Consider the following 21,095-nt stretch of genomic DNA (forward strand, 5'->3'; position numbering starts at 1 on the left):
GCCCATGTTTTTTAATATCCAATTTCCATACGTTGAGAAAACCAAGCATACACTTTTTAAAAAGTCTACGAAAAGAATTTTAAGAAGTGCCAGCAACTTTGATAAGAGGAAATAATATCAGAGATACTGTTTAAAAATTGATGGAAGTAAGTAAGGCAGAATGACATTCTTTGTCTTCTCCGGAGGGCTTGAAGCTCTCAGAACTTGCCTAAAAGGACTATGTGTGTTGTTAACTCTTTCTGCAATGAAGTGGGTACATCTGCCTCCCTTGTTGTGTCTCTAATCCCTGCCTGGCTTGTCCCTGAAAACACTGATGTGGAAAATTTTTGTTTTCTTCAGTTTAATTCGGTAAATATTTACTGAGCAGATAGTGCCCCAAGGGCTTGGTACCTGAACCACACAGGTGGATAAAAAGTGGGTCCCTCCTGGAAGAGGCAGTGCGCACGGCCCAGAGGAATACGCTGGGGTCACATAATCCGGGTACAGTCGAGGTGGCACTGTTTCTAGTTCCGTATGTTGGGTTGGGCTTGTTTCCTGTTTAAGCCTCAGTTTCTTATCTTCCACCAAAATGGGATAATCCTTGTGGGGTACGTGATGGATGGTTCGCCTTTCCAAACAAGTCATGTTCCTTTTATTGCTGTAATTTTTAAATTGCTATTGTTCTATTACATCTGCCCTCAAGTAACTTGTAAGCCTGCTTGTGGGGACAGGTCTATACACTGACAACCCTCTACGAAGCAGAATCGTAGAAAATTGCTGAATGATATTTACAACAAAGGACAATGGTAGCACAAGGGCAAGGTGGTTGGTTAACGAAACCACCTTTTAAGAGAAGCCACCTGTACTTGTCCACAGAACAGTGTGTGTACCTCAGCAGCAAATAGCCACAGCCTTACAAGGAGAAGGGAACTAGAAAAAACTCAGCCTGTTCTTCAGCCGTTGAAGGACAGAAGCAAACGAGGTCTATGTCGATAACAAAGCTTTTCACATTTCATAGTACAGTCCGTGACATTCTCCTACATTGAAATTCCATTAGAACCCAGCGCCATACGTGGCTTCGGATATGGTATGTCTGACTCATGTCTCTTTCAATACAACTGCAATCAATAAAAAACCCCAGTAAAATGTGGTTAACCACAAGGACATCCCTCCCCACCAACCCCACCCCCAAATCAGCACTGTGATTCATTCAGTTCAGTGCTCCTCCCCCTAATATACTTTATATGGAGAGAGACTTAGGCTTCTTCAAGTACAAAGAACAGAAGTCCTGTTCTGTTGCTTGGTGCCTGAGCCTTGGTGGTATAGCTTTGCCCCTGCTGACCCCCGGGAAGCCCGGTCCTCTCCTCTACCTTGTCCAGCTGTGGCCAGAGAGAAAGTCTACCCCACGTCATGGGGTTGCGAGATAGATGCCTCCAAAGGATGCAGTCCGAGGTCCCAGAGGGTCTTGTTGGATACAAATTCCTTCCGTCTCTCTAACTACTATAATTGGCTTCTAACTGTTCCTCGGTAACGTGAGCAGGGGGCCCCCTGTTTGCCACCATCTCCTTAGTTCTAGTTCATTGTCTATGTGGTAGTGCTTGTCTCTTCTGTTTCTTACACAGAAGGGACCTGAATGAACAGCAAGAGCTGTGGATGTACTAGGAGGGGTGGAGGGAGCCAGGGGGACGCAGGGAGGGGACGAGAAGGGTAAGAGACAAACAGGTGTAGAAAGGGCACAAAGGTAGCCTTCACCTGCTTGCTGTTTGGGCCCATGGTCATCACCGGCTCAAGCAGCACCTTCCAGGGCCAGTGAGCCAGAGGGATGTCTGCCAGCAGGCTCGAGCTGTCCTTGAAACATGACCTTCTGTCACCCATGTGTCCTTGAAACATGACCTTCTGTCACCCATGGGGGAAGTAAAGCCTCACTCTTACCTTTAATTGCAAAAGCAAACCAAGAGAGTGTGCGACATTGTCTTTATCCTTAGGAAAATGTTGCCCCTTTCTTTGTTCCTACCTGCGCCTCAAAGCCACCTCTCGTGTGCTTTCTCAAGGTGGCCATCTGGGACGAGGTTTTATTTAAAAATTCTGAGGTTAGGGGCACCTGGGCGGCTCAGTTGTTTAAGTGTCTGACTCTTGGTTTTGGCTCAGGTCATGATCTCATGGTTTGTGAGTTCGAGCCCCCCCCCGTTGGGCTCTGTGCTGACAGCGCAGAGCCTGCCTGGGATTCTGTGTCTCCCTCTCCCTCTCCCTCTCCCTCCCCCTCTACCCCCCTCCCCTCCCTCTCTGTCTGTGTCTCAAAAATAAATACATAAGAAACTGAAAAATAAGAAAAAAATGGCATTTTTTTTTTCTGTTCTTATGACTGAGAAAAGTTCAGTCCTGACATCTGAATTGGTGAAGTCCAACTTTAAGTCGCTGGCTGTGATATAATCTAATTTTACCATTTTCCTCTACTTGTTGTTAGTGGAGAAAGGAAGGCCTAGTAAAGTCTAATCGCATTTAGCTTCTTCTGCTTAAGGAACAAGTTACCCTTTGCTAGGATCTTTATATTCTGTCTTTTATTTACACTTGGTATTTGGTCAATAATAACAATAATGGCAACAACAATAACATTTACTGCGTATACTTATGTAGTGCTTCTTGTACTCCAGGGACTTTTCTAAGCACTTCAGAGATATTGGTTCATTTGATCCTGGCAATAATTGATAGGTATTATTATTGTCTCTATTCAACATAGGAGGAAATCAAGGCACAGAGAGAGATTAAATAACTTGCCCAAGTTCAACAGCAGTTAAGTGGTAGAGACAGGACACATACCCCCCATAGCTGTCACCTCCATGAATTAGAAGCTCCTATCAGTCACCAATCATGTGACCCAAAAGCAGTGACTTTTCTTTTTTTTTTTTTATTTTATTATTATTATTATTTTTAATTAACGTTTATTTACTTTTGAGACAGAGAGAGACAGAGCATGAACAGGGGAGGGGCAGAGAGAGAGGGAGACACAGAATCGGAAGCAGGCTCCAGGCCCTGAGGTGTCAGCCCAGAGCCCAACGCGGGGCTCGAACTCACGGACCGCGAGATCGTGACCTGAGCTGAAGTCGGAGGCTTAACCGACTGAGCCACCCAGGCGCCCCAAAAGCAGTGACTTTTGTTGCGATGCTTACAGATATAGACTCTGGAATGAAAGTTGCTTAGGTCTGTTGTTTTGGGGAAAGGCAGTCCACTCTGGAAGTAGAGTCCATTTGGACTAAAATAGATAAATCATGTGTCTATGTATATTGGAAGCCTATGTGGCACACATATGCACAGTGCTCCTTGCGTTCTAAACAGAAAAGAGCAATCCGCGTGCCAAGTTCTCTTCAGATGGCTTTAAAAAAAATAGAAAGAAACGTAGCCCTTTGATTAGCAAACAGTACGAATGTTTATAGACTTGGAGGATTTTTAATATCTTTATTTGAATTGCACAAAGCAGCCAAATGTAGTTTGGCCCTGGGCTGCAGCATATACGTGTCTGGGGCCAACAAGTAACAGCACTCGGCCCGGGATGCCAAGCATTCCAGACCTGTTACCTTGTAAGTGTAATATTTACCAGATTTTTGCTTCATCTGGTGATGAGGAGCAGAGCTGAGCCGAATTGGGGGCGGGGCAGGCCGCCTGGAAGGGAGCTGGGTGTTCAGGGGAATCTCTGAATGAGTAGGTAGCGCGGAAGGTGAACAGACATTTGCCAGGGACGGCCCTTTTGCTGACGAACTTGGAGTCCGGGAAAAAATGATAGAGGCCCAACCCGCGTGCTGGGGTGCTGACCGAGCGCCAGGCTCAGGTCCCAATCCTGTTGCACCCCCATGGCTCTGCGGGAGACGCTGTGTCATCTCCATTCCGCAGATGGGGAGCGTGCAGTCTTCAAGGCTGAAGTGGGTTGCCCGGGTTGTGTTCCAAGGTCTGTCCGTATTTTGACTTTAAGTGAAACTGGCTAAGAGCAAGGGGTGAGGGCGGCCGAGCCGGGTCAGACGAGCCCCCCCATTGACTCTCCCTTCCTCTGGCCTTCCCAGCCACCCTCCAACTGGGTGTTAGTCACATTTTACAAATGAGGAAACTGAGGCCTAACGGAGCGAAGAGATTTGTCCCAAGGCCGGCTTTTCGGTGGCAAGGCCAGGAGTGGACTCCGGGCCGGCCGAATCACAAAACTTCAGTCTCCTTGTGCTAAAGCGAGAGTCTCCATTAGCTGCCAGCACCAAGATTACGGACAAAAGCAAACCCCAAAGCTCTGGGCAAGCGCAGCGTTGTGTGCTGTTCCGAAAAGAGAAGGGGCTTGAGGCAGACAGCCCGTCCTGAACCCCGTATGTCGATAAACAGAGCTAGTAAATGAGATACTTTATTAGGGGTGTGTGTGTGTGTGTGTGTGTGTGTGTGTACACGTGTGCACCCGTGGGGAGTTGCAGGCTGGAGCGGACGAGCGTTATTCCCAAATCAGAGGGAGCAGCCGTTGCCAGAGAAATACACGTATAATGTCCCGTGTTTTAGTTTCGTTATCACTTCATCTGATGAGTAAATGGTGCCGAGAACAAGATCCCCAAGGTCAGCGAAAGGAGATGGGGAAAGCTGGCTCCAGTTCTTTCTGCCTTTACCAGATGGGCATTTCTGCCGTTAGGACCCTCAACATAGCTGTGATTTGGCAGGGGCGGGGCGGGGGAGGGGGGTGCGCGGCGGGTGGTGCAGCGTCAGGAAATTCAGCCATGGCCAGGGAAGCAGCCCCTCACTCCCACCCTCACCTCCGCCCCGTAGTGCTCGGGGCTGTCTTCCAATGAGGCTGGAAACATCCACAGAAGAGCCAAGAAGGCCCTGAGGCCCCGTGCGAGAGCCTTTATTCCACCACCGTGCCTGTTGCTTTGGGGGATTGTGCTTGGGTTGAATCTCACTCCGAAAGGAGTGGTTTTAGCCGAAGATGGAAAAATCATAAAAGTAAAGGGGAAATGAAGCTCCCTGGTAGTGTCGTCCGTGCAGAAACAGACCTCGAGACTTCAGCAGGCACTGGTTCTTGCCGATGCCGGACTGGTCCGGGGACGGGCTGTGAGCACCCGGCTTCACTTCCAACGCAAAGGAGGTAGTCAGGTTCATTCTCTGCGGAAATTTAGCTTTTTTTCTCCCCTGGCTTCTCAGTGCCACTGGGTCCTGTGGCACATCTGGACACAGGAAACTGAGTCCATCATTTGAAACCTAAAAGCAGGAGATAGTAGGGTGACCGGTCTGCAGTGACGCAGCCAGTGCTAAGAGAGCCGGGATCAGGCAAAGGAGGACCGGAGTTACCAACCCCGGCTCCCCAAACCGTGCGAGACCATCTTCAAACGGCTACCTCTAGTCTCTGGGGGAGCTCCCAGCTTCGCGGACATTCCTTTCCAAGCACTGGGGGCGTATGGAGGTATGGCGTGCTGTCAGTCTTTTCCGTCATCCTCTCGGTGTTTGGAAAGAAGTCTTTATGGGGGTGAGGAGGTTGTGATATGACACGAACCTACTGTAAATTGCTTTCAGAGTCTTCTTGGAAAGAACTGGGTTTTAAATTCAACATTAGATGACAAAGAAGGGTTTCAGGGAAGAGTAAAACAGCAAATGGAAAGGCAACTCTCCACCAGGAGGAAAGAAAACTTGTGAAAGAGTCTTAAACTTTTGGATTCTGCCCGTGGATATTCCAGGAAAGCTGCAGAACTGGATTTATGATGTAAACAGGGGTTTAATTGGAACACTGTGAGTGCAAAAGAACCTCACGTGTAGACAGAATCTGAAATCCCTGTTTTTTCCATGTTTAATCCTCCTGGGATTTGTAAGGGATTTTTAGGAGGTTTCAGAATGCAAGGCTGGAAAGCATGTGTCTTTTAAAAAAATGTATCATCCATTGTAAATATAAACCTACACTAACAAAAATACAATAACATTCTGAACTGTAATGACAGGAGTGTTAATTTGTCCTTCGGAGGTCCCTTTCTTTTTGATGGGAAAGCTGGTAACTTGCAGGAAGGAGATTCTCAGGCTCGTAATGGCTTCAGAGGCAACTAGAAAATCCTTGCAGAAACTGCTCATCCCTTTAACTATGATGTTTGGGAGTTTTTTACGGACGAATTTCAACAAAAGTGCATGTCAGAGGGCTCACAAAATTTGGTGATATGTTTCATGAGTCAGGTTTCAAGGAGTTAGAAATTGCAACAGAATTAACCACAGGCTTCTGAAGAACTTTCTTTGAAGGGCATTTTTAAATAAAAAAAAATATTGCCTTTGGATTTCCCCACCTAAAAAGGTAGAGAGTCAACACGTACTGACAAAAAAGTACCACATTCTGGAGCATCCCGAGAATTGTGAAATGACCTAGAATGCCTCCCCTCCACCCTTTCCTTCATTTTGGCATCGGGGAGTTTTTGTCACACATGACAATTTTGTGGTGGTGTGTCAGTTCCATAGGGATGAGATCTACAGAAAGTTTATTTAAATCATATAAAGTAATTTGCGGGGCTTTCCCCTCTTCCTCTTCCAGGACCTCTTAATTCATTAAAAAAAAAAAAAAAGGAGAAAGTAAGAGACAAGGAATTAAATGTCATTGGGTACTTTTCTTAGTTTTAATGACTGCACCTGGTTATTCATTGGTTTATAGGATTAAAAAGTTATAATCCTTTTCATGTAGAGAATCAACATACCTATGTGTGTGAGAATAGAATTAGAAAAACTTGACATGGAAAAGCATTGCAGGTATGTGGGAGATTTGAAACGCCGAGAAAAGCAAGAATGTTAAATACTCCATTATTATGAACAGGATTGTGTGTAATACGGGCTGGTGTTACCTTTTGAAGTGATGCAGTACAACTGGTCCGTTGTAAGACCCTTCTTCGACTGCGCCATTGACTACCTGTGTGACCAGTGATACAGCACTTAATCTGTCTATGCCTTGAAATCTGCACGAACCCTTCCCAAGTCTGAGGTGATGTGTTGAGTGGAAAGAACACCTGTCAGGGGTCAGGATCTGGGCTTGGTAATCGCTTGTTAGTGCTGTCCGGTCTCAAGCTCTGGGCCTCAGTTTACTTATCTGCAGAGCGAGAGATCTATCTCCAAAGTTATTTCCAGGGGACTCGATAAGGTACTGTAAGCAAATGCTTGTTATCTTGGAATGACTTCCCGGTGTGTGGACGGCCTGAACTTCTTCAGTGACGCCTGAAAATAAGTTTAAGCTCTGTCACCTTACGCTTATTTGTCGCTTTACATTGGACAAAACGCTTGCATAAACATCACCCTATTTGAACCTAACTGGAGCCCTGTGAATGAGTCACAAGTTCGCCAGGCACAGAGAGGCTATGGGGTCGTCCCCCAGGCAACACCGCTTCAGAGGCAAATGGGAATTCTTACTAAGAAATGGCATAAACCACCCATCCCCTTCCCTGTACAGTCTGGGAGTTTTTAACCGAAGCGTTTTGATAAAACCGTATGTCAAGGCGAAGGTCAAAGTCTCCCCACTGAGCTACAGCAGACAGCGTTGGGTCCGGGGCTAGCAAATCACACACACAGCGGGTCCTCCGCTGGTGAGAAGGAGCTGTGACCCAGACCTCAGAGCGGCTCCTTCAAAATCCAAATGAGGCTTTTTACGAGTTCAGTCTCTGAACTCTTGGGGTGTCTGACCCCTCCCTCTGTCCTCTTTAGGAAAACTGAACGTTCCAACTGCTCGTACCAGGCTGGTTTGATAAACTTCAGCATAGTGTGCAGATCCTCAGGGGGGTCGCCTTTGAAAGGCCATCTGGTTCTGCCATCTCTCCTTGACTCCTGTCGTAAGACTGCTCCCAAATTACCAGCTTCCTCTGTGGATAGGTTCGACCCATGGAAGGCTTGAATGAGCTTGGGTTGTTCTGGGACTTTCCACCGCCTGGTCCTTAAAGTACTACAGAACAGACCTTTATCGGAAGGAGACGTGGGGCCACGGATAGAGGGTGGACTTGGGAACAGAGAGACTCGGTTTGCAATTTCTGGCCCCTTCTCTGTTCTGGCTGTCTTCACAAGTGGCTTGCCTGTAAACCCCAGTCCTTTCACTTATACCCTGGGAGCCGCAACGGGTGGGATGATCTAACACAGAGCAGATGCTGTCAACAGACGGTACTTACATGAGATGTCACTAGGTTTCAAAAGATTGTGTGCAAGAAAATGTTTTGTAAGTGGTATGCGAACGTGGGTACTTTTAATAGCAGAATCACTAGAAATCTCCTTCTACCCCTGGTGTAGATGGGAGTAAGCCGGGGGGTCAGCAAATCTGGTGAAACCGAGTGTGGTTTTCTAAGACACGTCCTATTGAATCGGGCTCCCCTGTGCCCACAGGTCTCTGATTCTCGTCGTTGTAAACTGAACAGCAGAGGCAGACCCGAGGGCTGCACTGAGGGTGTGCGTTCGATTCCGGAAAGCAGAGAAAAGGATGGCTCCCGTCCCCAGGGTTTTGGGTACAGCTGCAGTTTTGACATATGGGACCTCTTCTTTCTTCCTGGTTGGAAGAGTCTCCTTGACACTAGTCTCCTGGAGTAGATACAGCTTTCCTGCTGCTACTCTGGACGGTCATTTACAATATGACCTTACGTTTTTTTGGCTACTTGTTATGTTCCTATTCATTATTTTATCTAACCCTTCACAGCAGTTCCTAGAGGCAAGAGTTGGCATTAGCTCATTAAAAACAGAAATGAGCCTGAGTCTTTGCCCTCACGCTGCTCACATCTTATGGGGTAAAAAATGTGAAGAGCTGGCTATGATATACGATACCACCAGTGCCGTTGGGGCACAAAGAGGGGAGAAATCGATTTCGCTCTGGAAGAGCTGGAACTTCTTCTGAGGAGAGGAGGCACCAAGGTTGGACCTTCCAGCATAGAATTTGCCAAATGCCAAGGGTTTCTGGGAGAAGAAGTAATGCAGCAGGGGTGTGGGTGTGGTGGTGGGTCGGCATCTGGCCGGTTGGGAAATCACAGGTGCACTTAGGGCAGAATATACTGTGGCAGGGGCGGGAGGGAGGACAGATGGCAGAGGGCCCGTGAAGCTGGGGTCACAGGGTCACAAAGCCAGTCGTGTCGTGAGGTTGTCTCTTTGAAGTTATTGGACGTTATTGTAGAGACATCGGTGGTTGGAGATTAAGAGGGAGGAGAGGATGGGGAAGCATGGAGGCGAGCTTGCTTGGCCCCGTGGTGCCCGACCTTCTAGAAAAGGCATGCCAAGCTGTAGCCGAGTCCGTGCTTTCTAAAGCCCAGCAACCTCAGCGGAAGGCAGGGACTCTCCCAGCCTTAGACGGAAGCGTGGAGCCCAAGCCCAGCATCCTCTTAGGTGTGGAGGAACTGAGACCTGAAGGGTTTGCTGATGCGCCACAGTGAGGGCCGTGGACAAACTGTACCGCGGTCTCTTCAGTCTCATTTCTGCAAAGCCCCTCCCTCGTTGTGCACCTTACGCCCCTTCCCAGCCTAAATGGGCACCGCTGAGACCCATTCCCACTCGACCTTTTCGCTTCCTACCCTGGACTTAGGAGAAAAGCTGGTCTGATTGAAGGCTGGGAAAATAACACTGACTCCATGCTGGCCGTCTTCCTCTCTCTCTAAAGTACTTTTAGGGTTCTGGGATCCTCCTCCAAGATATTCGAGGGTGCCAAACATGCCGTGAAGTTCATGTCTCTGTTGGTCTTACCCCATCCCCTTATCACCCACCTGCTCAGTGTTATTCTTCATAGAAATGAACGCAGCCAGGGGCTTCTCAGTCAGTTAAGCATCCGACTTCGCCTCAGGTCATGTTCTCACTGTTCAAGAGTTTAGAGTTTGAGCCCCACGTCGTCAGGCTCTGTGCTGACAGCATGGAGCCTGCTTGCGATTCTCTCTTTCTCTCTCTCTCTCTTCCTCTATCTCCCTCTCCCTCTCTCTCTCTCTCTGCCCCTCCTTCACTCACACTTTCTCTCTCTTCCAAAATAAATAAATATACTTAAAAAAAAAAAAAAGAAATGAATGCAGCCTGGAAGGTCCACCAAGAGCAGAGCCACACATCTATGTGTTCTGCAAGATTAGAATCCATAGTTAGAGGACGCAGTGCACCCACAGAGCAGTGGGTGTGAGATGAGACATAGGGTAGAGTTACAGCATTCTAGAGAAGCCATATTTGCCTTTTTGAGCCCTCCTAGCTTCCCTCCTACAACAAAAGCATAATGTGTGGTCAGCTGGTTTCAAAAAAAAAAATTAGCAAAGGGATCAGTTGGAGTTTGTAAAGGTCCATCTGTGTTTGGGCTGCCCTGATTGCCTGTCCAAGCAGAATGGCCTCTGTGAGGCCATCTTAGGGGAAGAGAGCTCACAGCTGGTGCTCCACATCCAAAGGGAAATTCTAGAGTGCTGTACGGGCGCCTGGGTGGCTCAGCCGGCTCAGCGTCCAACTCTTGATTTCAGGTCAGGTCCTGATCTCACAGTTCACGGGATTGAGCCCCACATCAGGCTCTGCAGACAACATGGAGCCTGCTTGGGATTCTCTCTCCCTGTGTCTCTCTCTCTCTCTGCCCCTCCCCTGCTCTTTCTCAGAATTAATACACACACACACACACACACACACACACACACACACACACACACATTTATTTATATAAACTCCCAGACTCTCTCTGAACTCTGAAAAATGATTTTGTCATTGAGGCTGACGGTCAAAAGGTGCCTCAAAGTCTTTGTGACGGCCACCGCAGCAGCTGCCTGTGATCAGTCTCTCCCTCCCCACCATGGAAGAGAGCAGAGGGTTCTAAAGAGGTTGCACATCTCCTGCTGAAACTGGGGGACATGAGTCTCTTCCTGCTCCTCTCTGTCTCATTCCTCCTCAGAGTCCCAGTTAACAGAGGTCATGGTATATCACGGTCCCCAAGGTGGCTGCCTGAAATGAACATCAGTCCCTTTCTGCATCTTGGCCCCTTCTCTGCACTGGCACCCCCGGGCTGCTGTGCTTTTAGAGGAAGATGTTTCTGCTCTTGGCACTAAAAATAGCTATTCAGCAATAATAACGGAGACAAGACCCAGGGAAGTCTTTCAGATATGTTGTCTAGCCTTTTAAAATGGTCTCAAGTTACAGCTGAAACTAATATGATGTTATATGTCAATTATATCTCCATTTAAAAAGCAGCTTAATGAAATCAGTGCAAAATGACAAGAAATAGGCATCTAAAAAGGCATAACCCACTCCCCCTAACATGGCAACAGTTATTCCACTGACTTTAAGGTACATTTGGATGTACGTTATGTAGCCCTCTGCTACCTTTGTATACCCAATCTCTTTACCTTCGTGTGCTATTTTATTCTGGTTAAGCACGTGAGTAGATACCACTCCGGTTCTCTGGGACTTCTGTTTGCTTTCATTTAAGAAGCACCAGCCTTGTTCAAAGAGCTCTTCTTTAAAGGGGACTTAGTAAATGCTTTTGAGGAAGTGGAGGAGAGCCGCTGACTTGGGACTGAGGAGAAGCATCTGTCCTGTGCCGTGAGAAAACAGAGTAGATAGAGAAAGCTTCAGAAACCACCTGAGTTTTGACCCTTTGTCAGAAAGACTTCTGATGTTTTCTGGAACAAAGAAAAATTAGAGAGCTGTAAGATTAGGCTTTCCTAAAGAGGAGAACCTCTTTTCTTCTTCTTCTTCTTCTTAAGAATTCTCTCTCTCTTCTCAAAATTGCAGCCCCTTCCATCTTTGCAGGGGGTATAAAAGAAAGTGGATGGGTTGGATTAACTCTTTGGACGTCCTGGATCTTGTTGTTCCATCAGTTCTAAGTCCCTAAGAGCAGGCTAAATTTCATATATTTTATAGCCTCTGTACACCCAAATCATGGGATTGACGCTAAACCATTGGGCTTGCTCTCAGACACTTACATAAAAATAACCATACTCAAACATTTTAAACTACTCAGCTGTGGCTCTAGTTCTGCCATGGAGATTTCCTGTTGTAAAGATGGTTTCTTCTCCTCCCGCAAAATGGTGGCCCCTCCTTGAACAGAAAGTTGCTTAGCACCCAAATGAACACGATTTCTTAAAACACGCCTAACACCCGAGGCTCCATTCCAGCACGCATGCACACCGCACTTAATCTGGATTCCTATAATTCCTGTATGGTCCCATATCTTAATTGCCCATAGCTGTGTTGCCAGTACAAACAGGATGGGGAAAGAGTACACACCCTTACTGAATACATCTACCAACCCAAGGAAAGCACCATCCTTTGAAACTCTAATATTTTTTCGCAAGGTACTGAGTGGCCATCTTCTGAAATACTCAGAAGAATATCTGATAACTAAAAATTCCTTCAAAGCAATTCTTACTCCCTACCATTGTTATAGTTGAGATCCAGGGCTGGCGTTCAGCACGAAGAACAATTCAGAACTTCCATGCAGCTTTGGAAACTAACCCTCAGAGTGCTGATTCATAGAAGATCGGCATTCTGCGGTGAGGTGGGTTCCAGAACCTTCCTCAGCTGTGTCCCATTGGCCACTTACTTGGTGATCTGCAGTTGGACACAGCTGGCCTGCTGATCCGCCTTGAGCAAACTGTGCCACTGCGCAGACGGAAACCTCTGTGGCACTAAGTGGGTGATTGTGTGGCATCGGGGGGCCCCTTCCCATGCACTTGGCTGTCCCCACAGAGATGAGTGGCACAGTGATGATGCCTGCCACAGTGGAGACACCTCAAAGGAAGAAGTTCTAGAACAGATTCACGTCTGTATTCACCCAAGCAAAGTTTAGGAACTTTGTTCATGACCTGTGAATGTAGGGGATTTGATGAAATATATGCCAAGTGGCTTTCTGATTTTAAGATTCTGTCCTCTGCAATATCATTTAACAAATGAATGCACAGGCTTGCCAAATCAGATTTCAAATCCATCTCAGCGTACCTGAAATGAGGAATCAAGTCAAATAAGTAGGGGTATTTGAAGAAAGGTGGAATGATTGTAAAATTTGCACACACACACAAAGCCTCAGGGTGTAAGAAATAAGACAATGGCGTCTGTAAAACAGTTTGTATGGAAAAGACCCAAGACTTGTAATTTATTATGCATTAAAAACACACAGAAAATATGAGTGCAAATGTTAAAAAAAAAAAGAGAGCAAGGATAACTTATTGTTGGGATGCATTAATAAAAATGTAACTCCCACAGTAAGGGAGGTGATAGGTCTCCTCTGTTCTGCCTTGGGGATTATGTTCAGATTGAAGGATAGGAGTTTAAGATTGGAACAAAGAGGAAACATCCACGAAAGTAAAAGGCTTTCGTGAAAAATAATGAAAGGAAGTGAGGATGTTTGCTTGGAAAAGGAAAGAAATACGGGCGGGGAGACTTCAGAACTGGCTTCAAAATTTCTGAGCACAGTCAAGCAGAAAGGAAGTAAATCATCTCGTGTAGCAGAACTGGATCCTTCGGGAAGGGCTGTGAGCACGCAGATCTCAGCCCAGCATAGGGGAGAGATTTGGGGCAACTGGAGCCACCAGAGATCGTAGGAGGCCATCTGCCTGAAGTTTGGGTTCTCTGTCACTGAGGAGTTCTGGAAGCTACGGTCTGGTCTCATCTTGGAGAGAACACTGCAGTAAGAGGAATTAGGTACCAACAACACCGAGAGAGGCCCTGACAGGCGCCAGACTTGCACTTCATGTCTGAGTGCAGTGAAGAGTTGCAGAGAGATAGAATGTTGGCCGTATTTGTTTTCCTTCTCCCAAACTGGATAATCCAGACCATCCATTCCTCTTTATATTTACTCACTCCCAAGCCATGAATTTAATACGTTCGTAATAATAGCCCATGTTACTTGGTGAAGTTGGTAACTAGCTTGCAATCCTAGCAGGGTGTGCCTCGCGGCTTATTAGCTCAGCTTCAGGGCAGAGCAGTAACAGATCAGCACAGCGCCCCAAAGTAATTAGGCAATCGCCTGACAGAGAGGTTCAGCCACAAGCAAGAAGCTTACAGCAAACACAGACAGAAGTTCGCAGAACCAGACATGCTTTGGCCATGATACGCATCCCTGCCATACTTTTAGAAAGACCAGAGAAAGGTTTTCAGCCTAGGAAAGAGCCACTGCACCCATTAACCATGTTGAAAATCCACGCTAAGCATTATAGAGCTGCAGGGGAAAGTGCGGTAGTTTCTGGAAAGGATCCGGGATGTTGAAGTTTGGGGATAAGAAGGCTCTCTTTGCAGGGATGGACAAGAATGCCTAAGACTGTGCATTTTAGTCCATATTTTGTCAACGTTTGGTGTAATCCTGGAAAGATTTTACTCCTCGGTTTCTCAGTCTGTAAAAAGAGATTAAAAGCGTGCCTCTGATCCATGAAGAGATTAAGGTTGACCTACTAAATTTCCAAGTTTAATTTGTTAGTGAAGTCAGCCCATACTGCCTTTTTTTCCCCAGTTGCCCTTGTTGGGAGCAGTTGCTGAATTCTAGAATAGCTGTATGGATAACTATGTGGTGGGGTCACTGGCTTCTCTAAGCGCCATTAAGGAACCAAAATCTTGACTATTTTGCCCCGTAGATATCTAGGGAGAATAAAAAGCACACATTGAAGAGAAGAAAGCAAGAGCAGAGAGAGAAAATGGAGCAAAGGAAGGAGAGGAGGTAAGAATGGAGAGAGAGAGAGAGAAGAGGAAGGAAGGAAGGAAGGAAGGAAGGAAGGAAGGAAGGAAGGAAGGAAGGAAGCCAAACCAAGAGAGCTCTATATGCTTTAAAGAATGAGGCAGTGGCAGAGAAGAGCGCCACCAACGCCCGTTGCAACCATGAGGGCAGCCTGCCATTGTGAGGTCACTCGAAAAGGAGATGCTGCATTCAGGGGATGCCTGCCCACAGAGGAGTGTCCAGGAGCCCTCGCCACACTCTGTCTGTGATACTTCTCTGTCACCCACTGGCCTCTCGGCAGCGCCGCTTGGCCCGCCCCTTCCATAGGCATGGATTTTACCGCTAACGCCCAGCAGGCCCTACACGCGTCTCCGACGTAGCCCTGACCGTGACGGTTGAGAAGCGTGGAGGGATTGAAACGGAAGAGGCGGTTCCACGTAGGCGGGGTTTTAGGAGCCTGATGGAAGCTGGGGAGCAGACGCTAGAAACCCCGTGTCTGCCACAGTTCAAGAAAACCCACCACCGTGGGCCGGCACTACTGTGATCTTACCGCTTTTGCCCTGTGCGGGAAGGGGCCCGAACACTCGGGCTGACGGTGCGCACGGTCTCAAATAGCAGTGAGGCGGAGGCCAAGTCACGTAAGCCGATGCTGACACAATTAGCCTCGCAGATGCCAACAGCATGTCGAGTGAGACACTGTCCCCGTCTTGGAGACGCCCCCCCCCCCCCCCCCCCCCCCCCCCCCCCCCGCCCCTTAAATGGCAGATGCTTTGGTGCTGTGTTACATTTAATAGGACGGATGGCCGGGAGAGAAAATCAGAAACCACCGCTGATGCGCTGTTTATTTCTCAGTCGTTTTGTGTTAAATTGCTGTGACTTGAATGTCAGCAGCGTTTGGGATGTGGTAGTGAAATAAAATCCATAGCCGGTGTGCCAAGACAAATCTCAGAAAACCCCAGAACGCAATTGTCTTGGTTTCTTGCTGGCTGTGTCTGTGCGCGCGCAAATAGAAGCTAGTTTACTGCCCTCCAACCATTCAGTGGGTCGCTTGTCTTGCCGCGCTCCGGGGGATGTCTAGTGAACCCCAAACTGCTTCCCTCAGAGCTGGGGGGTGTCAGGAATGAGGGGCTGCTATGCTCATTAAGCATGTCGGGAGTCCGGGCCAGTTCCTGCAGACCTGCAGGAAAAGTGGTCATTTCTGGAGAGGGAGGTGAGGAGTTCGTTGTGTTCACTCGAGGAGCTTGGGGTAAGGGTAGTGGGGCTGCGGCCCCCATGCACAGCTCTACGGGGTCCGTAAGATCCTGGACAATACTGGTATTAGCAAAGAGCGTCTCATAGGGAAACATTCACACCGAGCAGGCCCCCAGGATCTCCAAATCAGGGACATTCTTTTAAGGAGTATCAGTGAAAATATTTGATCTTGCATTGAACTTTCTTGACCTTTAAGGCGAGGTCGAGCTGATCTCTAGTGGGAAGGGAGCGACTTTCTGCTCCAATGCCCGTGTGGGTATTTCTGCCCAGGGTAGTATTCATGCCTTCCCGGCAAGGGACTCCTTTGCACAAAAGGCAGGCATCATAATGAAAAGCCAGTGATATTGACTGAATGGCCAGGCTCACCTTGACCTTAGCCAAGAGCTATTTCACTCCCCTTGTTTTTAATTTCTCTACCTGTGAAATGGGGATTAAAAACACCCTCTGAGGGGTACCTGGGTGGCTCAGTCGGCTGAGCATCCGACTCTTGATTTCGGCTCAGGTCATGATCTCACAGTTGTGAGACAGAGCCCCGTGTCTGGCTGCATGCCGAGCGTGGAGCCTGCTTAAGATTCTCTCTCTGCACCCCAACCCCCCCCCCCCCCGCCACTCTGTATGCATGTGCACACACACCCTCCTTCTAAAAAAAATCAAAGTAAAAAAAAAAAAAACAAAGCACCCTCTGAGCAGAAATGAAGTATATAAAGCTATTATAAAATGGGAAGGGTCATGAAACAGAATTCTGAGGCTATCGTGAGACCAGGCCATTCTTCTTAGGGTGTGGATGGTGATGGACATATTTTATTCATCCCTGGCTAGTTCACGACACTGAGTAACGAGAAGGGAAGGCCGGCCAACTTTTAGTGGTTGGACCATAGTCTAGGGCAGATGCTCCCAGACCTGAATGTAAAACAGAACCATCTGAAATGATGGTGGGTCTGAGGGATAGAGCCAGACAGCGATAATAATAAATCCCCCGCCAACCCAGGTAATTCCGACTCAGGCGGTGAGTGACGATCATCTAATGCAGAATTTAGGGAAGGAAAACAATTTTTGGAGGTTTCATGAATGGAGAACATGAACACGAGAATGATGTGATGGCAGAGCAGCAGGTGACCTGGGTGGCCATCTAGTTCAACCTGCCACCAGACCCAAGACACCCCGCTGCATCTTTCAGCTTGCAACCAAATGGATTCTTCCAGTGAGGTGAGAGCTCCCAACCCAGAAGGACAGTGAATTTTTTAAAACCTCTTCTAAATTATTAGAAAAATTGTATGTTGAGCCAAACTATGACCTCCCTGCCCTTTTGGAGAGTAAGAACTTCCCATGTGCAAGCCCCTGAGATACTTGGAATCTTTCTGGTGTCTCTAAGTTGAATTTTCTTCAAGCTCAGTATTATCAGTTCCTTTTTAAGGGATTGGGCTCTCGCTCCTGTCTCTGAGAATCGTCTGAGTTGCTGAGAAAAGTCACTCCGAGTCCAATTAATTAAACAGTCTTTGGGGCCGGGTCCCAGGCATTCTTCTTTTCAAAGTTCTTTAGTTTGAAATGTGTAGTCAAGGTAGACAATTAGTGCAAACTATGGGGGGATTTTATTTTTCTATAATAAGAGCCTCAAAATCTCATGTTGCTGCAATTGTGTCTTTTCTCCATCCTACTCTTTTTTTCTGTCATGCCTGACCAAAAATATAGATGCTCCAAATAAATAACTTTTCTTCTTAAGAAAGTCTAGATGTTCCTTTTTCCTTTAAAAAAAAATCATTCTAAATTATTTATTGAACTACTACATTCTATGTACTTTCCTAGATACTTCAGATACTTCATTGTACGAAACAAAGATCAGTCTATGGAGTTTATATTCTCTAGGAATATAAATGGACAATTTATGGAAATGAACAATTAAAAAAAAAAACCAATAGACTCATTGGGGCGCCTGGGTGACTCAGTCGTTTAAGCGACCTACTTCAGCTCAGGTCATGATCTTGTGGTTCATGAGTTCGAGCCCCCCCCCCCCGTCAGGTTCTGTGCTGACAGCTCAGAGCCTGGAGCCGGCTTGGGATTCTGTGTCTCCCTCTCTCTCTGCCCCTCCCCGGCTCATGTTCTGTCTGTCTCTCTCAGAAATAAATAAAACATTGAAAAAATAAATAATAAATAATAGACCAATTAATTAATATTTTTAATTTTAGAAGTATGTTGGGAGATGATCAGTGCTTTCAAAAAATTTTTAAAAATCTACCTTAGGTGCTCCTTTGTCTTTCTGTGTGGATCTCTCTTCCCCTGTCCTTCATTTCAGTGGTTCTTAGACTTTAGGGAACATAAGCATCGCCCAGGGAGATTGATGAATTGTGGGTGCCACTACCCCATGCCCACGCTTTGAAAACTGAGACTCCACACCCACTAACCCTCAGGGGCCTGGACTGCTCTCTAGGCCTCTTGCAGCCTTTTCTCTGAGGGGGAGACTCGCTTGTATTTAAGGTTCAGGTAATTGGCGAAGGCCTGGGGCAAGAAGACAAAACTAGTTGGAAATAAAAACAGCTGGGTGAGTGAGGCATTGCCTCCCTAAAGGCTGAGCTCTGGACATTCTTGGGGGTATTTCTTTCAGGCCCCAAATCCACATTCTTTGTCAGAGCTCATCACATGCTGGTGATGTTCGAAAACCTTCCTCGGATTTTGTTTTTTGCTCACCTTTCTTTTTTTTTAATTTTTTAGTTTTTCTTTTTTAGTACTCCTATTATGAGCATCGTGGACTAGCTTGAGGCAGAGAAGTCTGATGAGAAGAAAGATTCTCCTGTCACCTTTCTGATGTCAGGGTTCAGTAAATCAGGTGGAATACGGAAGGCTGGTGGAGGAGAGTCCGAGGGAACTCTGGATGACTCCGGTAGAGTCCTTGACCAAATGCCAGTACACTCAGTGCCTTCTGCTTCTTCCCTTCTCTTCTCAGTGTTAGTCTCCCTGCACATATTCAGGGAAGGCCCAATGGCCGCTTGACAGCTTTGCTGCAGAATGGGAAAGGGGACAGAAAGGGACCTTTCTGAGGTGACATCAGTGCAGGACCAGTGCTCAAATGTTCCATCTACTTACTCTCGTAATCCTGACCACACGGTTCGATGCGTGTGATCTAGGCAATTACTTAAATCGTATCGATGAAGAAACAGATTCAGAAAAGCCAAATAACGTCCTTGTTGCCATATAGCCTGCTCTGGATGACTTGGGATTAGAATTCAGATGGCCTTAAAGGTCCCTCATTGCATTAAGATGCCATATCTCTATTTCACTGTGGTGGGGCTAGCTGTAAAATGTGTGGGACACTCTTCAAAATGAAAATGTGGGGCCTCTTGTTTAGAAAGCAGGGAAGAGACACTATTGAAGGTTCTAAAATGTAAAACTTTTCCCTTTGTTCCATGCTCTCTCTCTCTCCTCTCTCCTGACCCGTTGTGGTGTTTTCATGTGCTCTTTCTTCTTTTTTTTTTTTTTTTTTTTTTTTTTTTAACTTTTTTAAGGGTTTATTTATTTTTGAGAGAGAGATAGAGCACAAACAGGGGAGGGGCAGGGAGAGAGGGAGACACAAAATCCAAAACAGGCTCCAGGCTCTGAGCTGTCAGCACAGAGCCCAATGCAGGGCACAAACCCACAAACCATGAGATCGTGACCTGAGCCAAAGTCCGATGCGTAACAGACCGAGCCACCCAGGTGCCCCTCATGTGCTCTTTTTTTTTTTTAAATGTTTATTTACTTTTGAGAGAGAGAGTGACAGAGACAGAGCACGAGCAGGGGAGGGGCAGAGAGAGAGGGAGACACAGAATCCAAAGCAGGTTCTAGGCTCTGAGCTATCAGCACAGAGCCCAACGCAGGGCTCGAACTCACAAACCGCAAGATCATGACCTGAGCCGAAGTTGGACGCTTCACCGACTGAGCCATCCAGGCACCCCTCCATGTGCTTTTTGATGTCGTGCTTCCTTTGGTATGGGGATGCTCCCAGAGTGGGAGCAGGCTCACAGGCACTGGGGGCCCTGTCCACTACCCTGGTGCTGGGCAGCTGAGTTCCCCCTGCCTCCAGCTACCAGGCTGATGCCACACTGAACCTGGCATCTCCCTTCCTATGGGACCACCACTTCGACCCATAAGATCGCAAACTCTGTGACGTGCTTGGTACCCGGATCAAGAGTGGGCCAGAGTTGCCCTCTGAATGCTCTGCAACACTGCCAGCCTCGGGTGGGGGCAGCCTGGCAGCTGCCCTGAGATAGTTTGGTTATGTGTACATGACCCTGACTCTCCCAGGTGAGGCTGGGGGCACCAGAGGGTGAGTGGTAGGAGGCCAAAGACCAATCTTAGGGAAGCCTGCAGGTCATGGGAGGTGGGATAGCATATGGGCCGAAGTTTTATGTCCCCTGCCCCTGTTTCATTATCCCATCAGACTTAACTTCTAAAACTGACATTCAAAGATGAAATTATTAAGGATTTCACGATGGTGAGCATAGAGCATTAAACTTCAGTGTCAGGCTTTTCTGAGCATGGGGCCTCTGTGTAACTGTACTGGTCCCATATCCATGAAGCCAGCCCTGGGCTGTGGAGAACCAAAGAATCGCAAGTAAATGTTCCTGAACTTGAAGTGGTTACTTACGGAGAAGATAATATACAACGAGCTAATAATGAATCATTTGGAACAGATAACAAGTCAATGTACAATGCTTATAAAAAGCAGCTTACGATGAAGTGCTAGAATTAGGCTTTCTGTGCACTGTTACTTTGTAAATTAATAGCTAGTTAGATTTCCTCATTTTTTTCCCCCTCTGTCCATTCCGCAAGATTTGTTTCGGTAAGGATGTGTGGCCAGGGTTGAGGTGAGGGGAACACCACTCGCTTGATGTCATTCTGGAATCTCCCATGCGTAAGATTTTCCCTGAGAGGCAGGCACACAGGAGAGCCCGGGAGGAGGGGCAGAATCAGCCTGGTGGTCTGATCCAAAGGGTTGCAGGAAAATCGATTTGATTGAACCAAAAAAAAAAAAAAAAAAAAAAGTGGGTCAGAAATTGAGAGGGAAGAGCCAAGCAGGATGTGAGTGTGGGTAAGTTGGCAAGGGTCAAGCCCAAGTACCTGACCACCTGGCGATGGAATAGGAACTGGGATTGGAATTACAGAGGACTTTGGGGAGAACTCCCATTCCAAAGGGGGAAATGAGTTCTTGGAGAATGCAGAGGAAAAAGCTCCATCCCTCCAAGGCTAAGTGGGTGGATCAGGGCTGCACAAGCCATTAAATACCTACCCTGTCGCT

At 47.2% G+C, this 21,095-nt stretch overlaps 1 protein-coding gene and 1 long non-coding RNA gene across 5 annotated transcripts in view; one reads left to right on the forward strand and one right to left on the reverse strand.

Moving 5' to 3' along the window:
* The window catches only part of TGFB2 (transforming growth factor beta 2), an 81,776-nt gene that overhangs the window by 25,186 nt on the left and 35,495 nt on the right, over window positions 1-21,095 (forward strand). The gene's annotated exons all lie outside the window — the stretch shown is intronic.
* On the reverse strand, window positions 2,597-12,789 carry LOC122211884. Of its 2 annotated transcripts, none has more exons than XR_006198883.1 (3): window positions 12,306-12,789; window positions 11,274-11,549; window positions 2,597-2,671 (listed from the first exon to the last, which is right to left on the reverse strand). It is a non-coding gene; the product is annotated as an uncharacterized LOC122211884 (long non-coding RNA). The 2 variants fall into 2 exon arrangements; XR_006198882.1 differs by lacking the exon at window positions 2,597-2,671 and adding an exon at window positions 4,739-5,196.

The sequence above is a fragment of the Panthera leo genome, chromosome F3 (assembly GCF_018350215.1).
Source record: "Panthera leo isolate Ple1 chromosome F3, P.leo_Ple1_pat1.1, whole genome shotgun sequence".
Lineage (NCBI taxonomy): Eukaryota > Metazoa > Chordata > Mammalia > Carnivora > Felidae > Panthera > Panthera leo.